The sequence below is a fragment of the Ambystoma mexicanum genome, chromosome 6q (assembly GCF_040938575.1).
Source record: "Ambystoma mexicanum isolate Mex_15411 chromosome 6q, UKY_AmexF1_1, whole genome shotgun sequence".
Classification (NCBI taxonomy): domain Eukaryota; kingdom Metazoa; phylum Chordata; class Amphibia; order Caudata; family Ambystomatidae; genus Ambystoma; species Ambystoma mexicanum.
Window position 1 is genome coordinate 866,957,763 of NC_090937.1, and position 23,807 is coordinate 866,981,569.

Sequence of the window (23,807 nt, forward strand, 5' to 3'; positions counted from 1 at the left end):
AATTTTTACCACTACAAGTATTATCTTCATATTTTAATGCAGGGTTGATTTCTTCAGTGGCTTCTAGGTAAATGTTTAGTTGTTCATAATTTAACTGTGATTTGAGCACTAAAAAATGTTCTTTAGATTGTTTGGATTTCTACTTCAATCATTGCTATTTCTGCTTCATTTTAAATCAGTGGTTCTCCGGGTGGTTCCTGTCTTTATCTAAGAGAAGGTTGACTTTTAGGAGAGTCTTTATCTAATTGACTTTCTATATCTTCTTGTTGACGTTCATTGTCTACATTGTTTTGTACCACTTAAAAGTGTTATTGTTATACTGCTGTCATTACCCTTGAATGCAGATTCAAAAGTCAACAAACAATTAGTTCTCTTTTCTCCAAAATTTGAATAGTTGCAGAAGGGTCATGGTTAATTCGACTGGATTTTGAAAGTGTTACTAGACTTCCTTCACAATTTCGATTATTTCCCATTTGTCTCATTTAGCATGATATTTCTGTATGGATAGTTTGGGGCTATATTATACAAGCACATGTCTCGCAAAGCAGTAATTTTGTTTGGATGGTATGTGCCAAGCAGATATTTTTTTAAGATGCCTTGGCTGTAGGGGTTATCTGTAGCTATGGAATTAATTTTTGGTAGGATTTTAGTACTCTTTTTCGCAATGAAGCTGGACCAAGGTTGGTTCAGAGAATTGTTTCATATTTCCCATGAAAGGCCATACCTTTTAAATGACCTGCAGTTTAGTGGAACCTACACTCTCTATGTGACTGCATTTTGATACCAAAGCTGTACAATTTTTGTGAAAGAGTTTTGGCAGATGACATGTCATCACAGAGGGCTTTTAGCTCAGGTTTTTCAGCCTTGGTAAGATAGGATGTGACATATCTTCCAACTGCGGTTGAAAGTTCTGCAATGTACTGAATGTGTATGTTAGCATTCCACAAGAGTGAAATTATAAGATTGCAATCATTGATGTACTTAGATGTTTCATATCTTTTAATATCATATGTGTTTTGGAGAGATGTTCCTTTCACACTGTGCCAAGCAGAAGACATTAAACAATTTACTTGACCTTTGGTGCAAACTGTTGCAGGGAATCTAAAACAGCATTTGGTGAATTAGTTCTCTGTGTTTCTGTATCGACATTGGCAGTATTTCCCACATATATGTCATTGGAAATATATGATTTGTGTCCGTACATCATTATATATATCTTCAGAAAGGAACAAGCAAACTTTGTTTGCACAGGTGATGTCCTTTTCAATAAATTGTAAAACAATGTCATCACTGTTGTGGCCAAATTTGTGAGTATTATTAATCTACAAAAGCATGTGGATGTGTGGTCCTCCTTGGGACTGATATTCTTTACTCCAAAAGAAGGGTTCTACATCTGCAAGTGGAGGACATTTTTTATTACAGATTTGCGGGGTAATTCATAGAATTTTGCGCACAAGTGGCGTACGCGGCTGGCGCACAGTGTGCGCGTGCGAATGTCTGCGCCAGCCGCGTGCGCTAAAATTGATTTCCGCGCACAGCGTATTCATGGATTTTAGCCTCCAAAACCAGCTGTGGCGCAGAGTGGCGCAGCAACCCTGCAGCAGCGCCAGTTACACCCCAAGAACGCCCTCGAGCAAGGAAAAGCCATCAAAATCCCCAATCCAGCGCAAAGGGCTGTGCTAACCCAGACCAGTTTACGGGGCTGCCAAACAGCAAACGACAAGCGGTGAACGTGTATTACTGGGGTTTGCGTGAAGTTTCACACGCGAAAGGGCCTGTGCGAGTGGGGTACGTGTATACCTAGGGTTCGCGTGAAGTTTCACACTCGATTGGAGCAGGGTACGTGTATTACGGGGTTCGCGGGAAGTTTCACACGCGAAAGGGCCTGTGCGAGTGGGGTACGTGTATAACTGGGGTTCGCGGGAAGTTTCACATGCGATTGGAGCAGGGTACGTGTATTACGGGGGTTCGCGGGAAGTCTCACACGCGATTGGAGCAGGGTACGTGTATTACGGGGATTCGGGGGAAGTTTCACATGTGAAAGGGCCTGTGCGAGTGGGGCATGTGTATAACTGGGGTTCGCGGGACGTTTTACACGCGATAGGCCCTGTGCGAGCGGGGTACTGTATTCCTGGGGTTCGCGTGAAGTTTTACACGCGAAAGGACCCTGTGCGAGTGGGGTACGTGTATTCCTTGGGTTCGCCCGTGCGCGATACTTCACAGACGCGCTTACGCGCTAAGGGCCTTTGGTCCAATGAAATCGCGTACGTGTGCTGACCCGCTTAGGCGCTAAGGGCCTTTCCTCGAATTGCACACTGACGTGCAATTATTTCACGTGCCAAATCACTCCGTAACAAGCTGGCCATGCATACACACACGGAAGACCACGCTCCTGCCATGAAGGCCATTTTCCTGCTCCCCAGAGCCCCGAGCATGCTCCCACCTGCCATCTGCTGCTGCCTGACTGTCTGCTGCCCACGTGCCCTGCTATTTGGTGCCTGCACATCAGCTATCTGCAGGGGTCCAGTTGCTGTGTCCACCCCTGCTGGAACAGAAGACTCCCGAATGGGATACCATCGCTCCACAGCCGAGCCCCAGGACCCAGTTGCCCACCCACTCCTGCCTCTGGGTTTGCCATGTCGGGCATATCTCCATCTAGCACCACTGGCAACCCCCAGCCAAAGAGGCAGAGGGCCACCAGCTTCACTGCCACCGAAGTTGGTGTCCTGGTGGAGCATGTCCTGGGGCATTACGATGCCCTCTTCGGAACATCACGCGCCAACAAGGAAGGAGGGGAGAGGATCTGGGACGACGTAGTGGTTGCCATCAACGCAGAGGGGGTGGCAACCCGTGACATCAAGCACATCAAGAAACGCTGGGAGGACTTCAGGTCCAGGACCCTCCACAAGGCCTGGCGCCTCGCGGAGGGGGGCCGGGCACGCATGAGTAACATCCAGATGAGGGTCCTGGAACACGTAGGCCCAGCGCTCCACGCCCAGATCCTTCGGAGGCAGACCCGTCTGGAGTTGAGCGGTAAGTGGCCAAGCATTGCTGTGTGAGACAGGGCATGTTGCAGTGTGCTGGTAGTCTGATGCTTGCCTGTATGTGTGGCATAGGCCATGTATGGATGTGTGTGTGCAGGGACATCATGGTCATGCATGTGAGACCAGTTATGTGTGAACCACATGGTTGGTGCATGTGTTTTAATGCAACATGGGGAGCTCTATGCGGAATGCACACATGAAAGCATGGCTGTCTCTGTTCCTGGACATGAAGGGGGGGGTGAAGAATGGGTGCTGATGTCATGTACATGTATGGTGCACATGTGTGTGTGTGTGCCTGAGAAGTGTGTGTGTGTGACTTTGAAACGCCATGGATGCATGTGACTTTGAAGGCAACATCTTGGTTTACAGGGGCCCTTCTACATGGATGTTGATGTTGATTGCAGGCACCAGGACTGTTTCTGCATGTGTGTTGTGTGCATTCACCCATGTGTTGTGGAATGACAGGATGGAAGTGACATTTGACAGTGCCACTCATGTGTTATTGCTTCATGTCTAGGGTATTTTGTGCTGTACCCTGATTCTTTTGTTCTATTTCTCCCTCTACGCAGCGTCAAGTGAAGAAGAGGGCGGAGACGGTGCTGTGGAGCCAAGCGGCGGGGATGCATCCACTGGGCGGAGAAATTACTTCCCAGAAATTACCATCATCCGGGAGCGAGGGGGCCGGTGCTGTGTCTGCCACAACGGCTGTGTCGGAAGGGCCGGGTGAGCCCCCACAGGGGCTTCCAATGGCGGAAGACGGTGTGGAGACATCCAGGTTGGTGGTCTCCACAGACGAGGAGGAGCCCACTACTGAACCGCACATGGGGCCTGGTGGGGGTAGTACCACTGGTGCAAGTGGTGCAGTCCAGGGCCAGGGTCAGTAGGCAGCACAGGTCACCACGGAGGGGCATGTGCATGTTGCTGTCCCTGATCCTGTGACTGCACCACCATGCACCAGCAGGGAGGCCCCGTCCAAGGCCCGTCCGCAGGTAGGGGAGAGTACCATGTCATCTGCCTCTCCACTACCTGCGGACGAGGGGTCCCACGAACGTATGGGCTCCGTCCTGGTTGGTGTCGCAGTGTGCACGTGTGTCATTCGTGATGACGTGCGTTCTTCCTGGGTGGAGAACGCACGCCATCACGGAGAGCAGCGTCGTGACGTGGCACTGCTGGGAGGGGCCCTGGTTTGTGGGTTCCTACATGTGTCGCGCACTCCGGCGGACCTCTCCTCCTCTGTGGAGACTATGCACCAGTCATTCTCCACACCTTCTTCCGGCCCAGATTGCACCAGGGCCCCCTGTGGACCTGGCCCGACCAACACAGCCAGCTTGGTGGAGCTCACATCCCTGCCACAGTCGGGAGTCAGCGGCCCAGCAGGGGTGGACACCACAACTGGAGACCAGCTGATGGAGGATGTGCAGGCACCATCAGACACGGCACATGGACAGCAGCAGCAGGAGCAGGCTCTAGGTGGGAGCAATGATGGCTCGGGGCCATCAACATCGGAGGGGCAGGCATCGGCCAGAGGGCAGGAGGACCCAGGAATGGGAATGTCTTCCATGTGCTACTGGTTGGGCCATCAGATAGGTGCGGAGCGGCGGCGGGCGGAGGAGGCATGGCTCACCATGGTCAGGGCGGAGATCTCCATGTGACGGGCTTTGAGACGGGCAGAGTGCCTCGAGGCAACTCGCAGGGAGTTGGAACAGGCCATGAGTGCCTCTCTGCGAGACCTCGGGGCCAGGACAGAGGCCCGCCTCCAGCAAATAGACATGGAGTTCGATGATGCCCTGGCCCGGGTCACCACAGAGTGAGCCGCTGGACTTGCCAGCCGCCATTGTATATAGTTAGATAGTGTTAGGTTTCCTTTAGTTTTTTCTTTATTTTGGTTGCGCTTGGACGATGCACCACGTTTTTGTATATAGTTTTTTATTAGGTAGTATTTTTGATAGGTTTCATTTCATCAGTCGGGCTGATGGACCCTGGATTGTTCATCTGTACATAGTTCACCATTGGATTGTTCTCTTTTTTTTATTTTCACCATGGAGCAATGGTTTTCACTTTCTTTTTTCCCTTGGATTTGCTTTGTTGGACTGTGACTTTGGACACCATTTCTTTTGGATTTCTTTGTATTATGATTTCTTGTTTTTTATTCGTTTACGGACATGCAGCTTTTCTTTTATTATTCCCATTGTTGTGTGTTGGATTTAGATTACATTCATGTTGTGTTTAATACATTGTTTTTTCATACTTCGATGTGTGGTATTATCTCATTGGTTTCATGCATGTCATGATATGGGTTTTCACATTCACTTGCACCCATTGTGTGTGTGTGACGGACGCAATACTTGGTTGGGTCTTTGGGCTGGTGAGGCTGGCCATAAGGGACATGATTGAGGATTGTCATGACCTGGGGCAGGGGGACATGAGTGAGACATGGGTGGGGGCCTGCTGGCAGGTGCCCTGCACTGCTGGAGGTGGGGGTGCAGGGGGATTTGATTGGGGGCCTGCTGGCAGGTATCCTGCACTGCTGAGGTGTGGGGGTGCAGGGGGACATGAGTGGGGGCCTGCTGGCAGGTGCCCCTCAGTGCTGGGGGGTGGGGGTATAAGGGGCATGAGTGGGGGCATGCTGGCAGGTGCCCTGCACTGCTGGGGGGGTGGGGGTGTAGGGGGACATGAGTGGGGGCATGCTGGCAGGTGCCCTGCACTGCTGGGGGATGGGGGTGCAAGGGGACATGAGAGGGACATGAGTGGGGGCCTGCTGGCAGGTACCCCGCACTGCTGGGGGGTGGGGGTGCAGGGGGACATAAGTGGGGGCCTGCTGGCAGGTGCCCTGCACTGCTAGGGGGTGGGGTGCAGGGGGTTATGAGTGGGGGCCTGCTGGCAGGTGCCCCTCGGTGCTGGGGGGTGGGGATGCAAAGGGACATGAATGGGGGCCGGCTGGCAGGTGCCCTGCACTGCTGGGGGGTGGGGGTGCAGGGGTACATGAGTGGGGGGCCTGCTGGCAGGTTCCCTGCACTGTTGGGGGGTGGGAGTGCTGGGGGACATGAGTGGGGGCCTGCTGGCAGGTTCCCTGCACTGCTGGGGGGTGGGGGTGCAAGGGGACATGAGTGGGACATGAGTGGGGGCCTGCTGACAGGTACCCTGCACTGCTGGGGGGTGGGGGTGCAGGGGGACATGAGTGGGGGCCTGCTGGCAGGTGTCCTGCGCTGCTGGTGGGTGGGGGTGCAAGGGGACATGAGAGGGACATGAGTGGGGGCCTGCTGGCAGGTACCCTGCACTGCTGGGGGGTGGGGGTGCAGGGGGACATGAGTGGGGGCCTGCTGGCAGGTGCCCTGCACTGCTGGGGTGTGGGGATGCAGGGGGACATGAGTGGGGGCCTGCTTGCAGGTGCCCTGCTGGGGGTGGGGGTGCAGGGGAACATGAGTGGGGGCCTGCTGGCAGGTGCCCTGCACTGCTGGGGGTTTGGGGTACAGGGGGACATGAGTGGGGGCCTTCTGGCAGGTGCCCTGCACTGCTGGAGGGTGGGGGTGCAGGGGGACATGGGTGGGGGCCTGCTGGCAGGTACCCTGCACTGCTGGGGGGTGGGGGTGCAGGGGGACATGAGTGGGGGCCTGCTGGCAGGTGCCCTGCACTGCTGGGGAGTGGGGGTGCAGGGGGTCATGCGTTGGTGATCAGTAGTGCAAGCTGACATGTGGCTTGGCTGGGGGCATGCCCATGGTGGATGGGCTGCCTGTGGGACATGACCAGGGGTGCAGGGTAGTTCCCTGTGGTGTGGGCTGCCTGCAGGGGCCGTGGAGGGTGTAGAGGGAACACCTGGGAGGACCCACACGGCCAATTCACGTGTAGGACTCCTCTGCACCCCAGAAATACATGTACGCTGTTGAAATCGCGTGTGAGACTTCCCACGAACCCCAGGAATACACGTACCCCACTCGCACAGGCCCTTTCGCGTGTGAAACCTCCTGCGCACCCCTGAAATACACGTACCCTGCTAAAATTGCATGTGATACTTCCCGCGAACCCCAGGAATACACATACCCCACTCGCACAGGCCCTTTCGTGTGTGAAACTTCCTGCGCACCCCCGAAATACACGTACCATGCTGAAATCGCGTGTGAGACTTCCCGCGAACAACAGGAATACACGTAACCCACTCGCACAGGCCCTTTTGCGTGTGAAACTTCACGCAAACCCCAGGAATATTGGCCCTGTGCAAGTGGGGAACGTGTATTCCTGGGGTTTGCATGAAGTTTACACTTGAAAGGGCCCTGTGCGAGCGGGGTACGTGTATAACTGGGGTTCGCAGGAAGTCTCACACGCGATTTCAGCAGGGTACGTGTATTACGGGGTTCACGGGAAGTTTCACACACGAAAAGGCCCTGTGCAAGCAGGGTACGTGTATAACTGGGGTTCGCGGGAAGTCTCACACACGATTTCAGCAGGATACGTGTATTCCTGGGGTTCGCGGGAAGTCTCACAGGCGATTTCAGCAGGGTACGTGTATTTTGGGGTTGCCGGGGAGTCCTGCATGTGAATTGGGAGTGTGGGGCCTCCCAGGTGTTCCCTCTACACCCTCCACGGCCCCTGCAGGCAGCCCACACCACAGTGGACTACCCTGCACCCCTGGTCATGTCCCGCAGGCAGCCCATCCACCATGGGCATGACACCCAGCCAAGCCACATGTCACCTTGCACTACTGATCACCCACTCATGTCCCCTTGCACCCCCACCCACCAGCACTGAGGGGCACCTGCCAGCAGGCCCCCACTCATGTCCCCCTGCACCCCAACCCCCCAGCAGTGCAGGGCACCTGCCAGCAGGCCCCACTCATGTCCCACTCATGTCCCCCTGCACCTCCACCCCCCAGCACTGTGGGGCACCTGCCAGCAGGCCCCCACTCATGTCCCACTCATGTCCCCCTGCACCCCCACCCCCAGCACTGAGGGGCACATGCCAGCAGGCCCCCACTCATGTCCCCCTGCACCCCCACCCCCCAGCAGTGCAGGGCACCTGCCAGCATGTCGCCACTCATGTCCCACTCATGTCCCCCTGCACCCCCACCCCCCAGCACTGTGGGGCACCTGCCAGCAGGCCTCCACTCATGTCCCACTCATTTCCCCCTACACCCCCACCCCCAGCACTGTGGGGCACCTGCTAGCAGGCCCCCACTCATGTCCCACTCATGTCTCCCTGCACCCCCACCCCCCAGCACTGTGGCGCACCTGCCAGCAGGCCCCCACTCATGTCCCCCTGCACCCCCACCCCCCAGCAGTGAAATGCCGATCTCATGACACAAACCAAAAGTCAACTATGTACATCAACACATGTCCGTCACACACATACACTGGTTGGCATTGCTTGTGTAAACCCACATTATCACATGCATCAACCCAATGAACGAATCCCACACATGGAACTAAAAAATGAAAATGTATTATGTACATGAAATCAAAAATGAAATGAAAGCATACCAAAATATGAAACATGAAATGAAAAGCATGTGAAAAAGATGATTGAATGAAAATGATAACCAATCCAAAACAATTGAAAGAAAAACAGTCCAAAGTCACCCTCCAACAGCGCAAATCCAAAGAAAAAGTAAAAATAAATCTCCATTGCTTCAAGTTCATAATAAAAAAAGAGAAATCAATCCATAGTCCAACTATTTACAATCCATTGTCCGGAAAAAGTAAATCCATTGCTCCATGTCCATGATGCAAAAAAAAAGAAATGAATACATGATGAAACTATATACAATCCATTGTCCAAGGATGTAAAGGGTCCATGATCCCAACCAAACAAATGAAACCTACCTAACAAACTACCTAAAAATATAACTATATACAAATTTGTGTGGCATTGTCCATTGACCACAAATAAAAGGAAAAGGAAAAGGAAACCTAACTCTAAAAACTATTTACAAGGGCAGCAGGCTAGTCCAGTGGCTCACTTCTGGATGTCCAGGACCAGGGCATCATCGAACTCCTGCTCAATGTCCTGGAGGCGGTCCTCTTCCATGGCCCCGAGGGTTCGCAGGAACGACGACATGTTCTCCTCCAACTACCTGCGAATTGCCTCGAGGCACTCTGCCCGCCTCAGGGCCCTCCGCATGGAGTTCTCGGCCCTGAGCATCGTGAGCCGTGCCTCTTCTGCACGCTGCCGCTCCGCATCTATAGCATGGCCTAACCGCTGCCACACGGAAGACACTTCCAGTCCTGGGTCCTCCTGCCCTCTGGCCGATGCCCGCCCCTCCGATGTCGAAGGCCCCGAGCCATGATGGCTCCCACCTTGTTGCTGCTGCTGCTGTGCCTCTGCCTGTGCCCTGGCTCTTGCTGCCTGCACATCCTCCTCCGGCTGGGGTGCAGCTGTTGAGGTGGCTACCCGTGCTGGACGTCCGACTCCCGACTGTGGCAGGGATGTGTCATCCACCAGCCTGGCCGCAGGGTCAGAGGCAGCTCCACAGGGTACCCAGGTGATACATGGGTGGGAAGATGGCATGGAGGACGACTGGGGCATTGGGGGTTCAGTTGAGGAGGGGGTCGGAACAAGGTCCAGAAAACTGAGGAATCTGGCCCTGGTGATCTGTCCCAGTAGGTCAACGCGGTTAACAAGCCATTCGAGAAGACGTGCAGTCTCCTCATGAAAAGACTGCAGGTCACCTTGCATGGCCCGTTGACGCAACGCCACCCCACCCAGGACAGCCTCAACCCGGTCCCGGATAGCCACGACCGCAGGGAGAGGAACACCAGTTGTTGTAAGCGGATCCCCTCCCTGAAAACGGGTCTGGACGTAGGCATCCCCGCTGGTGCGGGATGATGCAGTCACAGGATCGGGGACAGGATTACACACAGGCACCTCCGTGGTGGCCTGTGCTGCCTCCTGTCCCTGCCCCTGCACTGCACCACTAGCACCAGTGGAATCCCTACCTCCAGACCCTGTGTCTGTCCCTTGCACAGCCTCCTCCTCCACCAAACCCCCCACCAACCTGGATGACTCTGTGCCATCTTCCTCCGTCGCACCCTGTGGAGTCTCAGCTGCCCCTTCTGCTGCCGAGGAGTCCAACTCGGACCTCTGCCTCTTGGACCTTCCCTCGGCAGCTGCGGCCTGGGACGCGGCACCGGACTCCTCACTCACCGACAAGATGACAACCTGAGAGGGGAGCCGGGCCTTGCGTCTCCGGCTGGCGGGATGATCCCTGCCGCTGTGCACCACAGCACCCTCGCCGCCCTCTTCTTCAGTTGATGCTGCAGACAGGGAGAGATAAAACACAGGCATCAGGGCACTGTACAATGGACTGATACACACATGACAGTTGCACATGAGTGGCATTGTTTAACTACAGACACGGCATCACACTCCACGACACACATGTCATTTTAACTCACACACATGAACATTTCAACAGCAATATTGCACCAGGCAGCACCATCCATACACATACAAAAGCATGAACAGCCAAAGGTGAGCCTGACATCACATAAAACACAAGGAGTGCACTAGACATGCACACACGCCGCCACACTTACATGCATGTCTACATCTCCTCCAACTGTTGCAGTGATGAGATCGCCATACATGTCACATCTGCCATTCATCCTTCTACATATCAGTGTCACGTGCATCCATATTGCATCACAGTTGCACACTTGTCAGATACACATACATGCACATGTACACAGTGCAGATACATGCATTATGAACCACCATCCATGCCACAACCATGCCAATGTACATACACAGAAATTCAAACATGTGTGCTCCCACACCTGCATTTGCCCAGCATGCTTACCAACACATACACCATCAATGTGTCTCACAACTGAGAGGACTCACATGTGGCAGTCTCACGCCCATGTTCATACACATCCATACATGGCCCTACATAAACACATGTGCAACCTGCACACTACTGGCACACCACGACACGCACAGCGTACTATCAACATGCATGTACACTTACCGCTCGACTCCAGACAGGTCTGCCTCTCAAGGATCCGGACGTAGAGCGCTGGGCATATGCGTTCCAGGACCCTCATTTGATGGTTCGACAGCTGGCACTGGCGCTCCTTGGCATCTGCTGCCTTAGCGAGGCGCCGGGCCTTGTTGAGGGTCCTGGACCTGAAGTCCTCCCAGCGCTTCTTGACATGATGTAAATCGCGGACTGCCACCCCCTCCGCGTTGATGGCAGTCACGATGTCCATCCAGATCCTGGTCCGTCCTTCATTGTCGGCGCGCAAACTTCCAAAGAGGGCATCATACTTCCCCAGGACTTGCTCCACCAGGACACCAACTTCGGTGACAGTGAAGCTGGTGGCCCTCTGCCTCTCTGGCCGGGGGTTGCCAGTGCTGCCAGATGGTGTTGTGCTGGACATGGCAACCCCAGAGGCAGGAGTGGGTGGGCAACTGGGTTCTGGGGCTGGGCTGTGGAGCGATGGAATCCCAGTCGGGAGTCTTCAGTTCCAGCAGGGGTGGTCACAGCAACTACACCCCTGGCTGACGTGCACGCAGCAAATGGCAGGGCACGTGAGCAGCAGGCAGTCAGGCAGCAGCAGATGGCAGGTGGGAGCATGCTCGGGGCTCTGGGGGGCAATAATTCACCCTTCTGGGCAGGAGCGTGGACTTCTGTGTGTTTTCGCGTGGCCAGCTTGATACGGAGTGATTTGGCACGTGAAAAAATGGCACATCAGTGTGTAATTCGAGGAAAGGGGCTTAGCGCGTAAGCGTGTCAGCACACGCACACGATTTCATTGGACCAAAGGCCCTTAGCGCATAAGCGTGTAAGTTACATTATGCGCTTGGGCGTTTCCCTCATAGCACGTGATGACAGAGCACACGTGGAAAAACTGCACATCCGAGTGTCATCGTGTGTAATTGGTAGAAAGCGCCCGCGTACACGCGTATCTGACGTGTACCTGTGGGCCGGTTTAAAAGCTACGTGTAGGACGCCATTTCCTTGTACGTGCTTTTCGTGGAGAGTTCACACGCAATTGCTTCACAGCATTTCTAGTTCGTACTCCCTGTTACCTCTGACAGCTCTTTTCTGAATTTTTGTTGGGCCTGTTTCCTCAAACAGAGTTCACTTCTCCTTTTGTCCTGTCTCCTCAGACAGCGTACAATTCTTCTTTTGGCGGGGGTGTTGCCAACACGCACACGCGCGTATTTTTCACGTTCTTTTTCCGGGCAGACGGTGAGTTCCACACGTACTTAGCAACTGTGCTTGCCCCGTGTGGCACGTTCCTCTTCAGAGGTCATTGTAGGCTGCATGTATTACGAGTACGCTTAGTTTTGTGTTTCTGGGTGCCACAGCGTAGTGCGGGTTCATTTTTTCATGGACATGTTCAATGAGTGGTTGCGTGCACGTTAATTTTTGATTTTGGGCTGCCTGTGCATTGCATGACCCGTCATCTTCCCCCAGGGGTCACAGACAGCCTTGTTAGAGCACTAGGGTACAAATTCCATCTGGTATCCTACCCCTTTGACCCCCAATTGCCCAGGACAATAGTTTACTGCAACTCCCATACGCACAACAACATCAGTGCCATTGTTGGGAGGTGACCAAGCAGTAAGGGAGGCAAAGGTGGCCGACCTTCAAAAGGTGGGCATGGTGGGCGCGGTAGGGGACGTGGCCAGGATTTGCAGGGTGCCACTATACCCCCATGTGTGGAGGAACAATCAGGGACACCCATGCCCCCCCCATGGTTGAGGGAAACGTGGCTGACACCATCCCAGCTCAGCCCCTGTTGGACCAGCCCATTGTGGCATCTGACTTGGCACAGGATGACTCCCTGGCTGACTTCCAGGTCAGCAAGTCTAGGGCACGTGTGGCAGTGCAAGTTGTTGTCACCAAGCCACGTGGATCTGGGGCAGCTATGTCATCTGCTGCCCCAAGTATGCAGGGTGGGGAGGCTGCAGGGGCAGCTGCAGCTCCATCCGCCCCAGCTCTGACTCTCCCAGCCAGGACAGTGTCAGTCTAGGTCCATCAAACTGATGTTCCCCCTGCCAACATTACCCTGCAACCAATGCCTGCATCAAGACCTATGGTCATTGTGCATTCCCACACTCCTACTACCCAGTCCACCGGTGATTCTGCCCCTACTGACCAGAGCAGCGTAAGCCACGCTGGCTCTGCTCCACCTTTAAAGAAGAGGAAGAAGGGTGCTCTGGCACGACAGGCTCAGACCCCAGGCACGGCTACACACTCCGGAACCTCAAGGAAGCCTTGCTTTAATGATTCGGAACTTGATGCACGTGTGGCCTATGTGTCAGCACATAGCCGCGAAATGGTGGTGACTGCAGGGTCCAAGACCACACCTGGTCAACGTAGGGCACTCTGGCAGACCATCGCGGACCGCATAAGTGCCCTTGGATTTGTGAGGCGCACAGCAAATGATTGCTACAAGCGGTGGAATGACCTGAAACGCAGAGCAAAGAACAAGCTGGCCTCAAATCATGCCGCTACTCTGGTGACTGGTGGTGGGTCTCCACAAGAGGACAACAAACTCACTGAACATGAGTCTGTTGCTGGGGCCTTCGTCACAGAGGAACAGATCCAAGGTGTGGGAGAACTACCTGATTATGATGCATTGTCCGGTGAGAGCCCATGCATGTGTGTGTAATGCATGTTCATGTTGTTTGGGTGACGGGTTCTGATTGAGTGCCAGGTGAGGGTGTGTGTGCCCGAGTGGTATGGGTCACCCATGTGCTTCATCCAAAACATTCAGCAGCCTTGGATTTGGGTGTGACAGTATCCATTCTGCCCACAGTAGTAATTTAGCGCAACATTACGGCAGTTGCCCATGAAGTGGCATCTTGCAACAGCATTGTTTGTATTTTTCAGTGTTCGTTCAGACTGATTGTTTCAATTCTCCCACTTTTGCTATGCATTCCTCAGCCCTATTGTCACATTTGTGACATGCTTCTGTCGTTGATGAACCCCACATTGGCCCACATTTGTTACCTTGTTAGGTGAATGATTTGACCATTCAGGCTGATTGAGTATTGGCCTGATCACATACATTTTTGGGGCCTGTTTAAATGTGGAACATGATAGTTGGTTCCTGTCATGATGAAGTGCACAACCATTGATGTGTACATCAGCCTGCAATCACTGTATTTTTGCACACTGGATGTGTTGCAGTGTGTGGCACATGCCTATTTTGTCACACTATGTAGCATTTTTTCATCTCATCATGTCCATCTCACATGGATGGCTGACAGTATTCATTCACTGACATATGGATGTACTTGTGGAATGTACCATGGCTATGGTACATGCCATCTGTGTGATGGCATGTGTCATGTATGTGTATTGGACATGCCACTCACAGGCCAATGTGTGATGGCAGTGCTACCCAGCATGCAGCAAATGTGTTGCTCTTCCATCTTGGTGTCATCAGTGTCTGCCTTTTGCCTCCCCTTCCAACTCAGTGACAGTGCATCCATGGGAGGGTTATAGACATGTGGGACATGTGTAAATCATGTGCTGGTTCTGTAGCTTGTCAGGCCTATTTGTGTGCTATGGTGCTAATGCCTGTTTCCATTTTTTGTCTTTCATGTTTTTGCAGGGGATGACGCACTTGATGCTGTTGAGGTTGAGGAGATGGTGCAGACCCATGAGGGATCTCAGGCACGACCGGGCACCAGTAGGGGAGGTGGTGTGGTGGTGGGTGAGAACCCAATCTTGCTGCAGACCATTCTGTCCAGGGGTGTCACTGGGTGCTCCTCCACAGACCTCTATTCAGGTGCTGATTCGGATGATGAGACCTATGTGGCGTCGCAGGTAAGTGTTTCTGGCAGGGATTCTGTTCTGTCCAACCGACCTGCACCAGGGGTAGAACCCTCTATGGGGATGTCAGTGTTGGTAAGACCGCCTTTTGCGGTTACGGATGCAGGGTCACACTCCACAACATCTGATCCTGTTCCTGGGCCAGCAGATCAGAGGGGGAATGCAGTCCTGCAGCCTTAGGCAGTGCCGGCACAACAAGATGCAGATCGCCTTGCCCCAAACAGGTGTGGTGCCCACCAATGCGGTGGCCGTACGCCACCAGGCAATACCGCATGGGAACAATCCATGTACGGTATGGCAACCCAACAGGCAGCATCAGTTGAGATGATGGCTCAAGCAATGGAGAGGGTGGCCACTTCCATTGTCCCCCCTTAAAGGCAGATGAAGCAACTACAGCAGGCAACAGACTCCATTTGCCAATCACACAGGGAGGACATGTTGGCGTCCAACAGGGACAGACGGGCGGCACTGGAGACTCTATGCCAATCGATATCAATAGAGTCCCAGGGCCACAGGGAAGCCCTGAGGGTAGAACTCCATCACCTCAGGGAGACTCTTGTTGACCTTGAGGCTTCCACTAACTTGAGGACAGAACAGCAGCTGGAGCGGCTCACACCTTCACTCTCAGCTGAGATGCAGGCAACTCGGGAGGAGATCCGGGCATCACGTCAGGTGGTGCATGGGGATCTCTGCACTATAATCCTCCAGAACGAGACCTTCCACACCCGCATGCTTGCTGCCATGGAGGACCATACCAAGGCTTTGCGTGGGCTGCCTCCTATAGCACCACCACCTCATGTGGCTGCATCAGAGGGTGATGAGAGCGACAGCAGCAGTTCTCCCACATTGGCATAGCCGTGCAGGCCATGAGCCCATGGAGGTGTTTTTTTTTCCCAACATCCACACAGGTGGCTTTTGGTGCGCACCCTGTCCTCGGACCTCCTGGGTGGCTTCCCCCCCCCCAGCCCCCACATGGCCTTTTTTGATTTTTTATTTTGTATTTTTGATTTTTTTTGCAGTGTGTTGCCTTGTGTGGCTCCCATGGGCATCCACTGTATTCCGGCTGGGCACATGCACGCTTGCCCTGAGTTTGGGTTAGATGCTTGGGTTTGTGAGACACACACCCCTCCTGCTTCCCGTTTCCATGGGCTTGCAAAGGGTGTGCCCAAGTGACAGTGACTTACACAGTGACGTTGGACTCCCATGAGCTTTGTGGGTAGTCTGTAGTCAATACTGTGTATACATTCCTAGTGGCTATTGTTGTTGTATTGTACACTCCATGGTGTATTGATATGTGCTTGTGCATCCATGTCTTCCTCCTAATTTGCAGGTTCATTCCTCATATCTTCACAAGGCTGTCTACTTTCGAGATGGAGTTCATGTTGTAAGCAGCGCACTTACACATTTGTGTGGCAGCAGCACTGTGCAGTTGGAAGTGGTCGATGTGCTGCCATAATCAGGTTGTAAGACTACCACTACTTTAACTTAGTACTGTCATGTTTATGCTATGTTTGAGGTTGTGTAGCTGCATTGTATTGTTGGTAAGTATTTGGTCATGTGTGTTGTTAGTTCTACATTACTGGGAGCATATTGTGTGTGGCCAGTTTCCATTAGGGACACTGTACTTTGTGACACTTGTGTCATGTTTTGGGGATTGCTTTGTTTGCTCTCACATAGCATGACATGCCATGGTGTGTTGGGTGGCGGTGCTGGGGAGGGTTGGGTGACATGGCACTGTTGTCATGTTGTATTTTGCAAGGGGGTAATGATTTTATCAGCATAGAAGTGTGTCTTTTGATGACACAGCATTGGTGGTGTTTGTGTAGGTAGGGATGCACACAATGTAACACTTCCAGGTGACCAATCTCAGGCTGGTATGGTTGTGACAGTTGACTGTCCCTTATGTCATCATCATTGATTGTCAGATGGTATGTGCCAGGGCTGTGTGCACTCCTCAGGGGTGTGATTTTAGGGGAAGTAATTAGCCACCAGCTGCGTACGGGCTGCCTCACCCCATGCCCTTTCCCCTCCCATGTGCAGTGGGTGTGCATGTGGTTGGGGATGTGGGGGCACCACCATGTCCACGGGCAGGCCCCAGCGTGTTGCAACGTTGTGCAGGACACATGCTGCCACTATGATCCTGCACACTACTGGGGGAGCGTATAACAGCTGCCCGCCAGAACGGTCAAGGAGCGATAGCGTGACTTGAGCACTCCGAATGTGCGCTCCACTATGCCCCGGGTTGCAATGTGGGCTGTGTTGTATCTTACATCGGGTGGCGTGGTGGGGTTCCGAATTGGCAAAATCTTGTGGGTGCTCAGAGGGTAGGCACTGTCCCCTAGGGAGGTGGTGATGGGTATCATTAGTGGGGTTGTGACATTACTCAGTATCTGACATGCATGCATGTGCTGTGGCATTTATACTCACCGAGCAGCCATGTATCGCCATGCCACCCAGCTTCTAAGTCCCGATTTAGGGTTGACATTCTGTAAATAAAACTGTTGTGGGTGGACCCTGGGTAGTTGGCATATACTGAGGTGATGATTCCCTTGGCATCACATACTACCTGCACGTTGATGGAATGCCAGTGCTTGCGGCTTCTATAGATCTGCTCTGATGCCCTGGGGGGACGTAGAGCCACATGGGTGCAATCAATGGCACCTAGGAATTTGGGGAATTGTGCCACCCTGTAGAAATCCTAGACGGCAGTCTGCCGTTCTGCAGGTGTTCTGGGCAGGTACATGCGCCTGCGGACTGATGGGCGTGCAGTCATGATGGCCAAGACCTGGTGTAGGCAGCGTGACTGCGTGGCCTGTGACCCCCCACCCCACTATAGCACTTGTCCGCTGAAATGATCCAGTGGCCAAGAAGTGCAGTACATTGAGGACCTTCTCCAGGGGGCTGATTGCTTGGGAGCACAGGGTGGGTGATGTGAGGTCATCCTCCCACTCACTCACCCGGTCGAGTATTATGTGAGGTGGAAACCTGTACCTCCCATACACCTGGTCATCAGGCATCCCAAAAAGGCTGGTTCTGGTGTGAACATTCTGGGCCTGACTATCCTCCTTCTCCTGCGGTATCCCACGACCACTGCTGCTATGAACGGTATATTCATCCTGGTGCCTGAGCTTGTTTGTTGTTTGCGCACACTTTTATGCTGTGCGGGTCCACGTACGCCTGCTTCCTGCTGGCGTATGTGTTTCAGGATTAGCGCGTCTTTTTTGGCGCACGCGTTAGCCCCGTTCAAATCCATGAATTAGTGTTTTGAACGTGCGTGTGGGCGTTCCGCGCATTTGCCTCCTGTACTTCCCCCGTGACGCCCACATTTTCACGCGTTGTTCCCCATTCCGCATGTCACGCCCTCTGTTCCTCCTACTTTTGTTGTGTGCGCCGCGCTATGTGCGATTTCACTGTGCGTGTAGCGCACGCTGTTTGGAGACGTGTGCGCCAGCGTGTGCCACGCAGAATTTTGGCGCACATCCTGGGATTTACACGCACACAGACTTCCATGAATCGCTGTGCGCAGGTTTCGCTGCGATTTTCGCACTGGCACTGCGATTCGCACGCTTTCGCACACTTTAGCACGCTTGCGCTGAAAATGTCAGCGCACATTAATTTCATGAATCGGTGTAACATGGGAATTAAATGATTTTGAAAGCATCTTGAGACATTTACAGTATCAAGATAACCGAGTTTTCCTGAACGCTTTATGTCTATTCCTTCTTTATTTTGGTTTGCAGTGCATAGGAAGTCATGTAAGTCATCCCAGGCACATTCTGCACAACTGAGAATTGCACACCAGTTGGGGCAGCGTATGTTCCTTAACACCCACTATAAAGGAGGGACAGGTGGACAAGGGTAGATGTTGGGCTCTGGTGATGTAACTAGAGGAAAGGGAAATGCTTTTCATGCACCTTCATGGCAGCCTCAAAGACACTGCAGAATTGATTCCCTGGCAGATACGTGCATCACAGTATATCCAGGGGACCGTTGTGCTCTGAAGGTAGGGACCATCTTCCACTTGTACAGCATGTGGTGCAGCAGGGAGAATACTCTACCCAAATGATGTGGATCTAGTATGGAGATCCTGAGAAAGGGACTGCCTGTCTCATGGCAGTTGGGTGTAAAGTCTGGGTGGGGCGATGCATGTAGGTGGTGCACAAGTATTACTTCACCTTCTGGCCATGACTGAGTGTGACATCACACGCAGTGCACACGGGAAGCCTGAGCCTATGGCACTCTGCTAATAGTGGTAAAAAATCACACCCAGGATTCCCTCTGAATACCAGACATAGAAGGCACCTCTTCTACCTCATCCTCCTCCTCCTCTTCCTCCTGCAGCTGATCTGCTCGAGTGCCCTTGTTCCTTTGTCCAGGTCCTGCGGGTGGTGTTGGTGGTAGTGGTTGCCCCTGAGGTGGAGGGATGGCCATAATTGATGTCATTGCAGTCTTCAGGTTTCTCAGCTGGCAGCTCCCAAGAGTACAGCTCCTCTCTGCTCTGTCATATTGAGAATGACTATAGGAAATTGGTGGGTCATCTCGGAGGAAATGTCTGCAGTCTTCTGCACTGCTGGCGAATTTGTGAGACAAAAAAGGCCATTAAAAGTTGTACAAAGTTGAGAGAATGTTATTAGCAGTTTGTTAAGGGTAAACTTTTAACTTGAGAATTGGTAGGGTGGGCGGAAAATGGACCTTAAGCATTGACCGCTGACACATCGTCATGACACATGAGTGCTGTCACGTCATCCACGGCTTACTGCGACCACACTGCAGCAGTTACGAACATTAACACACCCGCATCACATCACCCAAGTGGACTGCGATGACTGCGACCATGTCTCGACCTTCATGAACTAATTAAAAGCATGTCATGTCATTGAGGGCAAGATAATTGTTTATAAACGTCTGCACGGCCAGGTAACATCATTCTAGCATTGCGATGACTGCGACTGCGCTCCAACTTTTTCGAACCAATTAAAAGTGCATCATTGTCACTGTGGACATGTCGCTTTTTTTAAAAAGAAAACATCGACACATGTTTACATTACATTTAAATTAGAATAATTTATGATGGTGAAGGACAATCACTGTGGGAAAGAAACATAGTTGAGTTTTAGGGTGGTATATGCACATGATTAGGAGAATTATGGATAGAGATCTCATCAAAACTGAGATCTGCATTGTCGCCTTGAATTTATTGGGGTGATTGATGGGGAAAAGGTCCAATGTACAGGTAGGGCCATGAAAATCAATACTTTGGAATCTCATGATTTTTGACATATTTACACTGTTTTGCAATTTGATGTGTAATTTTGTTCATATCTACACTTTATTTATTCATCCGATTTTTAATATTCTCCAATCTATTTGAAAGTTCTCTTCTTTTTTTTTCTTCATGATTCCTTTGTTCTGATTGTTTTTCTAGATTGTGAAGTAAGAGAGATATGTAATCCATTGAGTGTAATAGTTTAGATAGGCATAACAGAATTGTATTATTTTGTAAAACATGTGACATAATTTCCCATTAGTAGCTTCTTCTTCAGTTATATCTTCTTTTTAAGTGCAAAGTTTGTAAAGAGAACTTAAGAAGTTGCTGGTAAATGAGCTTGCACTGGTAAAAGCCTTTGAAATTCAGTGTAAGAACTTAATTCAAGGGATGTTATGGTTAAGTTGCAATAACAAAAAACAAAGAAATTCAGTTAAAAACGTCGTTAATGGGACATTATGGTTGCAAGTTCAAATTACTAAATCAAAGGAATACGGAAGTTATGGTAAGCTGCACAACCATAACTCGCGTCACTGCCATACACTGCTCACACTAACACCCAGAACATCTAAGATGACATAACAAATGGCATCATCAATGACACACCATATCATGTTCTGTAATACCAAATCTGAGGACCCATGACTTACCCAAGGAAAACGGCTGCTTGCTAGTCCTTCTCAGCAAAGGTTATGTGGGGATTTGCCCTTCTTATCAGTACTTCAACAATACGTTGAAATCTCATAGCACACTTTCTGCCATTTTCCAACTGTTCCTAACCATTTCATTAACAGGTGTTATTATTACCCAGTGTCATTGTGCTCAAATGTTCATCCCGGACGAAGGGCTGATTCAGCACTTTTAGAATCGAAGCTTGGGAAGTGCAGCTGGCTCCTTGTCTGGTTCTAATTCCTACCTTGCTGGGATATCTTACTGGCTAAATGGACAATTCTACACACATATACCCCTATATCCTCCATCATTCTTCTGATAATCATTGATTTATGTTTTACGTGTTACTGCAGCCGTTCTATTCATATATACATGTTTATTAATTCTAATTTCATATTTAGCATACATAGCATTACTTTAGGTTGAAGTGTATATATTTTCCATACATTGAATCCCATTTATTTGTATTAAAACGATGTTTATTTTCACTGACTTCTTCACTATTACTGCTGTAGTGTTGATTGACATGATTTTTACATCTCAATTTTTACTTGTAGCTATGTTATTGCTGAGTGGCTATTCTAATTTGCACTGCTAAAAGTTGGGAGCATTTTTGCTGCTTGTGTAATTCGCAAAGGAGAAAGCCACATCACCTAAACACTGCTTCTGTAATACGCAAAGGAGCAAGCCACATCACCTAGACACTGCTTGTGTAATACACAAAGGAGCAAGCCACATCACCTAGACACTGCTTGTGTAATACGCAAAGGAGCAAGCCACATCACCTAGACACTGCTTGTGCAATACGCAAAGGAGCAAGCCACATCACCTAAACATTTTTCAAATGGAGTTAAATCATTTTGAATAGGTGTTGCCATTGTTTTACGACAGTCTGATGGGGAATAGAGCTGCTCAACATTTAGATCACACCTTAATTCAATTATGAAATATTATGCTATGTAATATTTATTTGCAATGTGCACGTTTACCCATTTTGAATGAAAGCAAGAACTTTGAGCAAATAAAATGTTCCCCCTTGTTTCCAATGTGAACCTTCTAGGCAAACTTTGTTACTTTTAGTGTCATGCTGCACACATACTAAAAAAAATCAGACTACTTATGTTTGCTTTTCTGCAAAACACTTGAGTAACATGGAGTGGGGAAAAACTGGTTTGCACTATTCTACGTTGCACAAGCAAAACAACATGTGCTATGTCATATGCTCAATTTGTTGCTCTGGTGCAAACCTCACATAACATGCCATCTAGCACGGGTGTAGTAGGCCAAGCTTTTTAATGTGTATTAATAACATGATGATGGTAATTCTCTCACAAAATAAGTGGACTGCTAACCAGGCCCACATTCATCAAATTCTTTGCCAAAAGCATCGTAACTGCTGCATCACTCTCCTGATCTGAACCACCCACTCTCCAATGTCACAGAGCATGTTGAAAAGTGACAATTGACCAGTCTGACAGCTGCTACGACAGCAAAACCACTACAGCACAGGGCTGCATGTATATTATGCACCTCTGTTCTAAAACTACACAATTATGATGAACATTCATCCTGGTGGCAGTAAACATAAGCCATATTTGAGTTTGGGTATGGTGGCTGAAAGTTTCCATAATTATGAAAGCCACATCTGATTCCTAGCATACCAGTGATGCTTTATGAATTCCAGGCTCCAGATGGGTGTATGTAGGGTGTCAAAGTAGGGGTCCCGGTGCCTGTCTCAATCCATGATGATTCCATGATCCGGGTGCCTGTCTCATTCCATGATTCTCGCGCCTTGAAACACTTATGTATAGGTTTGTTATAAATGCCATATCATATCATAACAAGCTCCCCGAGGACATCGGAGCTTCCTGCTGCAGCACCCCACCCTAAAGCTTGGCGAGGGCAACAAGGTGAAGTGCAGATTGACAGGCCACACACTGCCTTGCCGATTGCCTGAACTTCAGCACTACAACAGCGGAAATAAGTACCTGCGACTAATTAAGAACACGAAAACCTTTGATTACTGCGAGTTCGACCCTCACATTGTGCCCAGCATTAAAAATCCACATCAGCTGTTCTACAAGCTGTCCTTGCGACACATAAACAGAGTTCCCGAGCATGTGCTTCGCCACGTCCAAGGAAGGCGGTACAAGCGGGCATAAAAGAGATACGAGGAATGCCAGGCAGAGGGAGTGGAGTATGTGCCACTCTGCCTGCTCCAGAAGAAGAAGAGGCAGGTGCCCCAGGAAGAGCCATTCATCGGAGAACAGGTACACAGCAAAAACAGGGGATATTTGGGAACCTGGCTCCAGTGAGAAGGGGAGGATTCTGACGACAGCCTCAGCGACCTCTGTCCAGCGGAGGTGTTAATTGAAAAAGGGAATGGTCCTGCAGTGAAGGGTAAAGACCCCTCAGTGGTTAGAGAGGAGGCGCACACCATGGAGGAAGGAGACAGTGAGCAAGGCGTCAGCATGGATGTAGAGAGACCAACTGCCCCAAAGAGACGACAGAAGCAGCCGGGGTCCCTGAAGAAAAAGTTCAAAAGCCACCACCGGCAGCCCAAAAGTTTCAAGCAAACTGTAAATGGGAATTGATTTTTGTGCAGCTTTGGTGTATAAAGATGTGTAAATACCATTGTATAATAAAGCCCATTTTGGGGGGAAAGTAACGTTTTTGTATGAGCATTACTGAAGTTGTCCTTTTAAAATGTGTTCTGAAACTTTACATATTGAAATGGTTACTGGTGTACAGTGTGCGACAAGGCAGGATTGGTAAGTGGATGATGGCCTCCAATAAATACTTGAATATCATATAATAAAGTTTTATCAAACCCTTAAAAAAAATCTAGGCTACTGCCTGTCTGCATTCCAGTGAATTAGACAATGGGGCAGGATGCCTGCCTCTCTTGACTCTCTAGGAGGGAAGTTAACACCCTCATACCAGGCTTGGGATCCCCAGCCTGAGACAAAGGAGAGCATGGCATTAAAGAACTAGGTACATGACATAAGGTTGCCTCACACTAGGGGGTTTGAACAAAAGC

General features: G+C 50.9%; 1 pseudogene; it reads left to right on the plus strand.

Annotated features, from left to right (window-relative positions):
* Positions 1-23,537, plus strand: part of LOC138515286 (surfeit locus protein 2-like) — an 83,807-nt pseudogene extending 60,270 nt beyond the window's left edge.
* Positions 23,538-23,807: the final 270 nt, after the last annotated feature.